This window comes from Macaca thibetana, chromosome 15 (genome assembly GCF_024542745.1).
Source record: "Macaca thibetana thibetana isolate TM-01 chromosome 15, ASM2454274v1, whole genome shotgun sequence".
Taxonomy (NCBI): Eukaryota; Metazoa; Chordata; class Mammalia; order Primates; family Cercopithecidae; genus Macaca; species Macaca thibetana.
The window spans coordinates 79,370,772-79,383,960 of record NC_065592.1 but is presented as its reverse complement, the minus strand read 5'-3'; positions in this window follow the sequence as shown (position 1 = coordinate 79,383,960).

Genomic DNA, 13,189 nt, shown 5'->3' with positions numbered 1-13,189 from the left:
TTATTTATACATTATTAAAAGACTATTTTCTATCTGATGCTTTGTCATACACAAAAACATATTGCCAAAACTCTTGTTTGTGCTTCTCCTGCAAAATGAAAATCAGAAGGACTTAGTGGTTTTTCACTTTATTTTACAGACAAGAAACTGAAGCCCAAAGATTTCTTAAGGTTACATAGCCAGTTAGCTGCAGAGCCAGGAGGACACAGCCAAATTGCTACATTCCCACCTTCCGTACATTTAATATACTGTATTTTTTCCCCTTTGATGGTTATTAGTTTTTTTAATACATGCTAGTGGCAGTGAGAACACCCTATGTCTGAATAATAGTACATTTTTCTTGTTTTTAAATTTTTAGTTCTGGGGTACGTGTGCAGGATGTGCAGGTTTGTTACATAGGCAAACATGTGCCATAGTGACTTACTGCACCTATCCACATATCACCTAGGTATTAAGCCCAGCATGCATTAGCCATCCTTTCTAATACGCTCCCTCCCCAACCCCAACCCCCAACAGGCCCCAGTTTGTGTTGTTCCCCTCCCCATGTCCATGTGGCCCCATCATTCAGCTCCCACTTATAAGTGAGAACATGCAGTGCTTGGTTTTCTGTTCCTGTGTTAGTTTGCTGAGGATAGTGACTTCCAGCTTCATCCATGTCCCTGCAAAGGACGTGATCTCATTCTTTTTATGGCTGCATAATATTCCATGGTATATATGTTCCACATTTTCTCTATCCAGTCTATCATTGATGGGCATTTGGGTTGATTCCATGTCCTGGCTATTGTGAATAGTGGTGCAATGAACATACTTATTCCTGTATCTTTGTAATACAATCATTTATATTCCTTTGGGTATATACCCAGTAATGGGATTGCTGGGTCAAATGGCATTTCTGGTTCTAGCTCTTTGAGAAATAGTCACACTGTCTTCCACAATGGTTGAACTAATTTACATTCTCACCAACACTCTAAAAGAGTTCCTATTTCTCTGCAACCTCACCAGTATCTGTTGTTTCTTGACTTTTTAATAATGGCCATTCTGACTGGTGTGAGATGGTATCTCATTGCAGTTTTGATTTGTATTTCTCTAATGATCAGTGATGTTGAACTTTTTTTCATATGTTTGTTCACTACATGAATGTCTTCTTTTTTTTTTGAGACAGAGTCTCCCTCTGTCACCCAGGATGGAGTGCAGTGGTGGGATCTTGGCTCACTGCAAGCTCCGCCTCCCAGGTTCATGCCATTCTCCTGCCTCAGCCTCCTGAGTAGCCCCAGCTACAGGTGTCTGCCACCACGCCTGGCTAATTTTTTTGTATTTTTAGTAGAGACGGGGTTTCACCATGTTAGCCAGGATGGTCTCAATCTCTTGACCTCATTATCCGCCCACCTCTGCCTCCCAAAGTGCTGGGTTTACAGGCGTGAGCCACTGTGCCTGGCCATGAATATCTTTTTTTGAGAAGTGTCTGTTCATGTCATTTGCCCACTTTTTAATGGGTTTGTTTGTTTTTTTCTTGTAAATTTATTTCAGTTCTTTGTAGACTCCAGATATGAGACCTCTATTGGATTGATAGATTGCAAAGATTTTCCCCCATTCTGTAGGTTGCCTGTTCACTCTGACGATAGTTTCTTTTGCTGTACAGAAGCTGTTTAGTCTAATTAGATCCCATTTGTAAAGCAGAAAAAACCAAAATTTTTGCTTTTGTTGCAATTGCATTTGGCGTTTTCTTCATGAAATCTTTGCCTGTGCCTATGTCCTGAATGGTATTTCCTAGATTTTCTTCTAGGGCTTTTATAGTTTTGGGTTTTACATTTAAGTCTTTAATCTGTCTTGTGTTAATTTTTGTGTAAGGTGTGAGGAAGGGGTTCAGTTTCAATTTTCTGCAAATGGATAGCCAGTTATCGCAGCATCATTTGTTGAATAGGGGATCCTTTCCCCATGGCTTGTTTTTGTCAGGTTTGTCAAAGATCAGATGGCTGTGGATGTGCAACCTTATTTCTGAGTTCTCTATTCTGTTCCATTGGTCTGTGTGACTGTTTCTGTACTAATACTAGTGTCCATTTTAGTACTGGTTATTGTAACCTTATTGTATAGTTTGAAGTCTGGTAGGGTGATGCCTCTACCTTTGTTCTTTTTGCTTAGCATTGTCTTGGCTCTATGGGCTCTTTTTTGGTTCCATATGAGTTTTAAAATAGTTTTTTCTAATTCTGTGAAGAACGTCAATTGTAGTTTAATGGGAATAGCATTGAATCTATAAATTACTTTGGGTAATATGGACATTTCTTGATACTGATTCTTCCTATCCATGAGCATGGAATATTTTTCCGTTTGTTTGTGTCTTCTCTGGTTTCCTTGAGCAGAGGTTTGTAGTTTTCCTTGAAGAGGTTCTTCACTTCCCTTGTTAACTGTATTCCTTGGTATTTTATTTTCTTTGTAGCAATTGTGAATGAGCGTTCATTCATGATTTGGCTCTCTGCTTACCTGTTGTTGGTGTATAGGAATACTTGTGACTTCTGCACATTGATTTTGTATCCTGAGACTTTGTTGAAAAAATAAAAATAGCTGAGTGTGGCATGCACCTGTAATCCCAGCTACTCTGGAGGCTGAGGCAGGAGAATTGTTTGCACCCAGGAGGCAGAGGTTTTGCAGTGAGCCAAGATCATGCCGCTTCACTCCAGCTTGGGTGACAGAATAAGACTCCATCTCTAAAATAAAAATTTAAAAAAATTTAAAAGGCTATGTACAGTGTGATTCCATTTGTGTCATATTCTGGAAAAGACAAAACTATAGGGACAGACAAGAGATCAGTGATTGTCAGGGGTTTGGGGTGAAGGAAGGGGTTACTCTGAAGGCGCAGCAGGAGGAAATGTTTTGAGGTGATGGAACTGTTCTGTGTCCTGATTATGATGGTGGCTACATGACTCTGCATTTGTCAAGCTTGTAGAACTGTATAACTAAAAATCAATAAGTAAGTTTTACTGTAAAAAGAATTGTACTTTTTTCGTTTAAAGTATGCATGTCCTGCTGGATCACATGCACGATCCTACTAGATCCACAATAATCCCATGAGAAAATTCAAACAATCTCTATTCTATTTTGTAAAATTTGAGAAATGACTAAGTATAATTTTGGATAGCAGTAATGACATGACCAAGGTCTCACATGTAGAATATGGCAGAAATGGAATTTGAATCTATATATTTTACTAGATGTTCTTTTTTATCCTTTGATATAGTACTTGCCTATCCTTGTTTTTCTTTTAATGTGGGGTCTGGAATACTTTTCATGTGAGCTCAGTATTTACTAAAATATTAGTTGTTTGCAGATTCATAATGATGGCAAAAACTTCATGTAGTGATTAATATATATAGTCATGATTCTAAGTAATTTACATTTATTAACTCACAATCTTTGCAAAAATCTTATGAGGTAGATGCTAGGCCTATACCCATTTTAAGGTAGGGGAGTCATGGAATGATCATCAACCGTGCCTAAAGTAACACAGATAGTGAGTGGTAAAGCTGTGATTTGAAGTCAGTGAGCCTGGCTTCAGACATTGCCTTAACAACTATGCCAGGGTGCTTACTTTCTGGCCTAAAAATGTATAAAGCTGAAGTTATGGGCATGTTATGAGGCTGAGCTTAATCCCTGGAGAGCTTGGATCTACAAGGCACAGCAGAGTTCTAGGCTGCTGGGGTTATCCATCCCCTCTCCTGCAATGCTGTCCTGGCCCATGGAGAGGCAACTTCTGCTCCCTTGTAGGGGAAAAGCTGAGGAAGGTGCTTTCCTCTTCACATAACCTGCTAATTGGCTTCTCTCCAGGGAGTAGGAGGGATGTGTTTGGCTGCTGAGATATTCAAAACCTGCCCAGCACTGGGCCATGCTAATCGTACATAACCAACCTGGCTCACCAGGGTGAGGTGCCTCCTCCCATTATTATTGGCAAGGTCTCTGTAAGGACTCACACTGTAAGGACAGAGACCTTGCCAGTAATAATCAGCCTGCCATTTGCTGTTCCCCACACCTCTTATCCGCCTCATGAACTAGTGGTTGTCCTTAGTGTTGGAAGAGGGCTCAGGTCTTTGGGAATTTGACCAAATATCTTTCCTTCACATCAAACAGAATGGCAGGGGCAGTGAGGAGAGGGGATTCAGTGCAGAGATGCTGAGGAAAGGGAGTTCACTTTGGAGCTTTGGCACTCACAGATGAGGGAAGAGCAAGGACAGGTCCTCGAAATAGGCAGTTTTGTGACTATTATCAGGGAATGGAATGCAGAGTAAGAGCAGATTTCATTTACTGAACAAATATTTGTTGAATCTTACTGTGCACCCAGGCCTTGGGCATTTAGCATTAAACAAAACAGACATTGTCCCTGCTTGTGCAGGCCTCACATTCTAGTGAAAAGAGACAACAAACAAGTGAATAGATGAATAGGATAATTTCAGAAAGGGAGAAGTGCTCTGAAGGAAAAACAAATTGTCACAGTGATCAGAGAGGGGTAGGAGAGGGATGACTTCAATGTAGGTGGCCAGAGGAGCCCTTCCTAAAGAGGTGATATTTGAGTGATGAAGAGTCAGCCTTGTGAGCTGCTCGAGAAGAGTATTCTTGCAGAGAAAATTACACCATGACCTGCCTTTTTCCCTTCCCCTCCCTCTTCAGCCATGTGATCAATTTCCCAAGTGCCTCTTCCATCTTGGAGGGTGTGTCTGCTCTTGTCTCTCCTAGTTGGCCTGATTCCACCAGTGAAGAAAGCTCTGGCATTAGCAGATGTCAGTAAAGACTATCGGGTACCTAGTTGAAGCAACAGCCCCTCTCTCCTGTGAATTTCTTAGTCCAATCAAAAAAGAAATGAGGTTAGCTTGGCATGGTGTGTTTTTAGTGAGCCCATGATTTCCTTTGCTAAGAGCTCAGCGCCATCTGTTTAATAATCTATTTTTGAAATCACACAGGGATTGATGTTATGCGCCTTGGGATTGAATCTTTGAAATTCGCCAGTCCCTTTCTTTTGAAAATCTGGACAACATTTGTAAGTTTGCAATCTTCTGGAACCACGCCTGCTTTCTATGATTCCTCCAGGATCACTGACACTGGTTCTGTGACCACATCTGCAAGTTCTTTTAATACCCTGGGATCTTGATGTGCAGCACAGGAAACTTCAACTCATTCACTGCAGCCATTTCCTCTGTCTATCCTCATCTTTCTTTGGCAACAACCCTTTCCTATGAATATGTTTGTTATATGTGGTTTTCTGATTAGGAAAGTAATGCATATTATAGAACACTGTGAAAGATAAAAGCAGGAAAAAAAATGACTCATGTTTCCAGTACTTAGTGATGATGACTTATGACATTTTGGGATATGTCTCTTTAACTTTCCTTCCATCACTGTCCGCATACACATATATACATGCTCACACACAAATATTCACATACATGCACATACATGTTCAAGTGTGTATATTTTAAAAATTGGGATAGTAATGCACAATCTGCATTGTAACATGATTTTTTTCACTGAAAATATATTGTCAATATTAATCTTTACAGGTTGAAAATTGCTTTTTATGACAGAAATGATGCAAGGAAAATAGGATTGAAGAGCTCCTTTACCTCTTGGCCATAGAGCATTATATCACTTGTCTCAAGTAGAAGTAATTCACCAATTCTGCACTTTCTCACTTTCTGTGCTGACCGTAACTAAGGAAGTCCTGTGGGTAGCCCCTTGTAGTAGTAGTGCCTTTTCTGGAGATTGAGTGAAGAAGAAAGAGCCCATTTTCCTGTCTCTTCTGGGATTTTAAAAACTCATGTTATCCTTGCAGTGGGGCTGTGACACCGTCTTGCCTTTGGAATTGTGTAACACTTGAGGCAGTACATTTGTTTAAGTAATTTACCTCAGGTAATTAGTTTCATGCCAGTTGGTGGAGCCTTCTTTCATGGGTCTCCTGGGAATATCTGAGAGAAGAGATCAGCATCCCTTCCAAAAACTTATGTTAAGAATTGCAGTTTACAGAAATCGGTACACAATGTACACATCCAACAATAAACAAGGAGGTGTCTTACAGGTATTGGAGATTTGTGGGCCCCCTCAGGCTGCGAAACCCAACCAAACGCTGATTCTGCTCCTGAACTGATGGGCAAGATTATGGGCTGCATTGGCTTTGATGTTGAGCCTTCCAGCTTCCTGGGTCTTCCTGCAACCTCTGTCCTCTGAAACCTTTACAGTTCAAGACGGCATGGTTCTCACTGAGCTCTTCAGTGCATTCCTGTACTGAACACTCCTTGCTTCCAAAACACACACCCCAAACTGGAAACATGAATAGAAAACCCTCTGTGCTTCATTTAAGCTAAATTTTCTTCTTTTTGACAGGAATCCAAGAGCTCCTGACTCTGTGCACAACCTGCACTTTGCAGAACCCCTGTCAGTATTATGGAGTGAGTAAAAAGGATAATTTAATTTTTTTGAGGGGAGGGGACATTTGTTTCTGTCCTCTCCACAGCTCTTTGAGGAATTGTTTCAGATCTTCCTTGAGCTATGCTGAAAGGCTGACCCTCTAATAACCTTTCTCTGTATTATGTTCCTATGTTGCATCTCACTATACCCTTTTCCCAGTTTCTGAAAACACCAGACATCAATCTGAGTTCATCAGAGTGGCCCTTTTGTAGCTTACAACTTGTAGGCTCCAAGAGGGTAGGGGCCATGTGTGCTGGTCATGCTAATTCTCAGGGCCTACCAGAATGCCTGGCATTATAATATTAAACCTGCTTCATGCCAGGCATTCTGTTAATATTATTCACTAGCTTGACAAGTGCAACTTGATTACTTACAACATGCCAGGATATATTTCAAAACCTGGGAGTGTCCTAGTCAACAAAACAGACAAAAATCCTTTTATGGAGCTTAAATTCTCATTAAGGAAGACAGATAATGAAAACTGATTATAATAGTTACATATTATGATAGTACATAGTAAGTGCTATTCAAAAAATAGAGCAAGGTAACCAGATTGAGATGATGGAAGTTGGTAATTATTAATTGGGTCATCATGGGATGCCTAATTTCAAAAGCTGATATGCGAACCAAGACTGAAAGGAAATGAAGGATTAGCTATGTGGCATCTGGGAGATACATGCAAGCAGAGAGCATCTAGGCCAGAGGCCCTGGGAAGGATGGGAGCTTTTTTGGCAAGTTCAAGGAACAGTAAAAAGACCAGCAAACATGCATAATTTAAAGGGAACATACTAGGAGATGAAATCATAGTGGTAACAATTGAAAGTATGAAATTGCCATCAGTTGAGATGGGGAGGACCACAAGTGCAGTAAGTTAGTGTGTGTGTGTTGGGAGGAGGGGAGATAAAAAATACATGTGGGGCATTTAATTTTGAGATGACAATTAAATATCCAAGTACAGAGGGTGAGTAGGCAGTTGGATATGTCAGTCTGCAATTTGGAAGAATAGGGAGATTTCAGTAGCTAGCTGGTTTTAAAGCCAGGAGACATGATTTCAAGTGATTATTCAACAATAGAGGAGGGGAGGGACCAAGAGTGGGGTCATGTCATGGGATCCTCTACTGGTAGGAAATCTAGGAGAAGAGAAGAAACCAGCAAAGAGCCTGAGAAGGAGCAACCAGTAAGGATGGAGGAAAACCAGGACATTGTAGTACATGGAAGCCAAGGGGAAAAAAAGATTGAACAAAGGCCTTTGGTGTATTCCTTTTGATAGATTTTTAAAAACTCATTTACCTGTCTTGTAGGTTATACCTTTCTCACTTCAGCTACTCCTTAATAATGGCTTTAACGTTCCTCTATTTCTGATTATTTTTCTGTCTGACATCCTGTATTACCATCATGGATCGTTTGCAATACAGGTACTATCTATTTCAACAGCTACTCCTGCACCTCATTCTATTTGTGCTAACATTATCTGGCTTATAGGGAAGTGAAACAAAGTATGAGCATAAAAACCAGACTAACCAAGGCACCGACACAGGGCACACTGATAACTATGAACATTAAAAGAAACCTGGAAGCATTATATCTGGTATCATTTTATCCAAGTCTCTTAATGTGATGTTAATCTTCATGTATCAGATCAATTGCTCACTCTCAGGAACTGAAGGGTGTACATCAGAACAAAACCATCAATCAATTTAAGATGTTTATGTTGATGAATATCCGTCAAAATAAGAAATAGCACTTTCTATATAATCCACTATAGTAAGCATAATTAGATTTAATAAAAATTCTAGAGCAGTAATTCAACTCAAAAGATTCATTTGAGCAAGTTTATTATATAGATTGTTATGGCCAATGGGATAACTCACAGAAATAAAAGATGTGATCTCTACCTGTGTTATTGGTAATGGCTTAGCTGCCAATAACTTGAGACTGTCAAGATAACAACATGAAAATAACAATTACTTAAGTAATATATTAGTGATAGTTTAAAATCCTTTTGTCTTATTTGAAATTTACAACGACCCTGTGAGGTACAACCGAGTCATTTGACAAAGGAGGAAATGGGTCCAAATAGATTAAGGGATTGATGAAGCTCATATAACTTGTTATTAGCTATTAAGACCAGAACTCAGATCTCCAGATGAGCATTTTAATTTCTTCCTCATAAACTATATAAACTCGGTAAATACTTGTTAAATGTACAGTGAAAGAATGCAATAGGAGTAAATTCTAACAAAACTTAGCCGTACTTTTTAGTTGGAAGCTGAGGGATTGGGCTCAATGGAATCATTGTAGCTGATTTTATAATACCTATGTGGTAACTGCTTACAGATATTGGGGTAGATCAACTCTTTGATAACATGGGAAAGTGCTTCACATCAGAGATTATGATTGCTCTGAGTTTCAGATTAAAATGTGTGGTATTTACACAAGACAACTTCGTGCAACCATATTTGAGTGGTTCTTAATGACACATTTACGACCACTTGGTGGCTGAGTCATGAGGAAAGATTACTCAGGGTTGCGGCAGATGTCATTGTTCATTTTCCCACTTGAGGTGATGAGTCATAAATTGGGTTGGAATTTAAGATTAAGGCAGAGCATATGGGTGAGACCTCACACAGCTCATAAATTCAGTGTCCAGAGAGGCAAAAGTATGCCAAAGGGAATACTTAATGAACCTGTTATATAATTGAACTTAGTGGGTTCAACACATATAGCATAAGCAATGACCTTCCAATCCTCTTCCTTAAAACTATACAGGGTTTTACTTGGTTTTTGAGATAGGGAGAATATTTTATATATATATATATATATATTCCTTGGCATTTTGATGTGGAAATTTAGAACAAAAAAAAATCAGCTGTAACATACTTAATATTATTGCTTTTAGAGATGTAGCCTACACATTTTTTGGACCATTTTGGGGTATAAATTTTGTCAAAAACAGAGTAGTTGTGGTATATAGAGTTTGCATAAATAAGTTGAGAAATTCCTCGGATGACATTGTGCAGCATAACACAATTATACACCTGTTGGAAGGCCTAGAAGCATGAGCGTGCTCAAGCTATAATTGAAGGTTCATGCATATATAGGGATGTGGTAAGCATTTCATGGGCTGCTTACAATGGGGCTGGGGTAGGGTGGGGAGAAGAAATAAAATTTCATGGTGGGGCTCAGCTGTTGGAAAAATCCCATTAACATGTGTGAAGCATTTATTGAATTCAAACAAACAATTATCCAAGCTTATATAGATATTGTGAAGTGCTATGGAAGAAACAGGTTGAAACTATGGGTGATGGGGGAGGAAGAATACCTTCAATCCCATCACATCATCTATAAATTTCCCTCTTAAAGAGCCTAGTGAAGAAACAGCAAACCTCTGGGAGGCCTGAAATTAGCACAACAAAAAGAAATTTTATACAATATCATGGTTGGCCACGCTTTGCATAACGATCAACTCCAAAGAGTATATCATACGCTAGCCCAATCCCTCCCCTCCAGGCCTTTTAAAACAGCATAACACAAGCACATACATTCAATAAGATAATGTATTTCAATTTATAATGCATTTAATTTAATTGAATAATAATATCCTGCCATAGTACCTTACTAGAACCCAGAAAACATAACATGCTAGTGTTACTCTTCACTCCTAACATAGATTTAAAGAAGGTGGTAATAGTGACCATTTGTGGTCACTCTGACACATGTTCCTTGGAGGGTCTTACTCTTTCTCTCCAAAGAGGTTATAAAAGCGCCTAATCACATACAGTACTTTTCCTGAGAGGTGCTCTGATAAATCTACATTTTTCTATCTAGTGCACTATTTAGCCAGTGATGATTTAGTGCCCCTTATAGTAACAAGGCAATTTCCCAGTTGACCTGCTTCTTAAAAGTGCTTTTTCTACAAGTTCTCTTATATGCATACTTAAAAATTGCAGTTTTCAAATTCACTTTACACTTTCTCATTTACACCACAGATAGTTGAGGATTGTCTGCAATTTACACACGCACAGAATGAGACTCAGAGAGGTGGAGATTCCCAGGTATGATGAGAAGAGAAATGAAAGTCAGCTGTGATCCTCTTAACCACTAGGGGGTCCTCTTGCACATCCGGTGAAATGCTTTGTTTAATTTGCAAACGTCCTACTGGTTCAGAGACCAGTAGGAATGGACGAGTGAGGCTTTAAGGCAGAAAGGAGTGAGGCATGGGTGTATTTTGGGGCCCCTTGAGTGCTGCAAACAGCAGAAACAAACAAACAAAAAACCTAATAAGAGGATAAAGCTTTTAAGGGTATTTTCCCTATCAGGGCATGCTCTTGGATAACATGCCTTAAAGGCAGCAGAAGGAGCCTATGCTTTGTGCTTCCGCTTGATGTGGACACAGAGCATGGGGAAACACTGGAAGGAACACAGGAAGAAAAGCAGGTGGGGGGTGGGGGTCATATTTAGCTTTGGGCACTCTAGGCATGAGGAGCATCTAGGACACCAGGTAGAGATGTCCCTTCCATAGGGATCTGAGGCTCGAGGGAGCTGGCCTGCAGTAGATGTATTCATTCAGGGTCATTGGCCTTGGGGTAGAAGTCGAAGTGGTGAGAGTGGAAGAACTTTCCAGGGAAACATGGGTAGAAGGAAAAAGGTAACAGAACTAGAGCAGATCTCATGGGAACCTCGTACAATCCAGGCTAGGCAGAGGAAGGGGAGGAAGCAGAAAAGACTGAGAGGGAGAGGCGAGTGACTCAGGAGGCCACCTGACACTCGGTAGACCAGTGTCAGAGGTCAGAATTCCACAAAGTAGGTTGCTTAGGGATGGTAAAGTGCTTTATAGAAGTCAAGGGCAAAGGGATTTAAGTAGTAGCTATTGGATCTGTCAATCAGGAAGTTACAGAAAACCAACTGATACCTTACAGTCTTCTCCTTGTGTCCAGAAATGGCACAAAAATATATCAGACCGTGTGTCTCAGTTTTCTAACACAAAGCCCCCAGCACACACGTACAAGATAGAATTGTTGCTCTTCTGTGCCCCTCTCCCTGCCCCCTGCCATGCCTGAGATGCCCTTTCTCTTCTCTCTAACCATTTTCTTTCTGCTCCTTTCTCAAGGTGTGACTCCCTCCTCCCTCATTCTCCGACTAGCCTCCTGGCACTTGCTGCTAACACTCGTTGTCTGTAAGCCTTTGTGGGTTCATTACCTCAATCAAAGGCCCATGCTGATGGTCATCTATTTGAGGACAGGAGCAAGGTTTTCTTTCTCATTCTGTTTGCCCCAGCTTTCAGCATGGGGCCTGAAATACAGGGAAGACTCAGAAACTATTTGAACGATTGTTAAATATTTGCTGCTTAAATTACCACAATTAATATAATCTTGGATTATTAGAATTTGAGGGGCCCTTGACAATCATAAGAGACAACACATTCATTTTATTTCAGTTTCCAAGAGAAAAATAGAAACTCTGAGTTTAGTAACAAGACTTCACAGCTTGAAAATGAAGTAGTGCGAATTTGAATCCAGGCCTGTTTAATTTCAGAACTCATGTTCTTGCTGCTACTCAATGCTGTTGTCTCACTAAATTATTTGTGCATTTACCAACTAAAATAAAACATGCATTTAATGAAGTTCAAAGTTCAGTTTGGTGGGGTGCACGTCTTTCTATCCAGATCACATCAGGCATCCTCATGCATTCTTTGTCTTGGTTGCATTTCTGCCATTTCCTTTGCAAATTAGAGAAGCACCAGGGAAATAAATGTCAGGCTTCTGTGGCAGGCTGGGAGGTCAGCAACCTGGTGTCTGCAATTCACACAAACCACAACAATGGGAATACAAAGCGCAAATGTTTGTCTAACAGTGATTATACTGGGTGGGAGCACAAGCAGCCTCATCTTTGCAAGAACAGTGTGTGTTTGTAGAGCTTTCCAAAGGGGGAGTAGATTTTTACCCTGAAGTTTTTCAGATCAGGAAATAAAAGCGGGCTTCCCAGAATCAGCGGGGGAAAATCTCATGTCTTCAATTAGCAGGCACTTTGGTGTGAAGAGACAAAGTCTTCTTGAACTGGAGTGGGAGTGGATGGAAAATAATTTCTGGACAATATAAATGTTAAGAAATGAGATGTTTGGACACTACCTAGAATCATGTTGTCCTCAGATGACCCACCTAAATCATGGGAAACCCTGGAGCTGGTGCTCAGTGGGGACTAACAGCTGACAGCTGGGCAGTAACTCAGGTCAACTGACAGAGGAGAAGAAGGTGCAAACTCCTACTCATCCCTCAGAACCCCATGTAAGCCTTTTTTTCCTCTGTGAAGCCTCCCTGATACCCCCAGGGGCAGAGTGAATTACTCTAAAGAGCACAGGTGGCCTTCCACTGTGTTATGCCTTGTACCATATTGTATTTATCCATGATTGTCTCTCCTCCATAGGACCGTGAACTTTCCAAGGCAGGGCTGACTCTTATTCACCTATGCCTACCCAGTGCCAGCTACTGTCCTTGGAACACCAGAGGAGTTCAGTAAATGTGTCAAATAAATGAATGACAAATCTTGAGGTGCTGAGAGCTGACGTTTGACGGAACTGTGGCACGTGTTTTTATGAACTGTAAAAAATGGGAAACATTTGTGATACTAAGCTTCCCTTTATTTATCCAACTCAGCATTGCTCACAAAGCATGTTTACCTACATTAGTTCATTTAATCCTCCCGTAAATCTTGTGTGGTTGGGAGGGACAACACTTTCCTTATT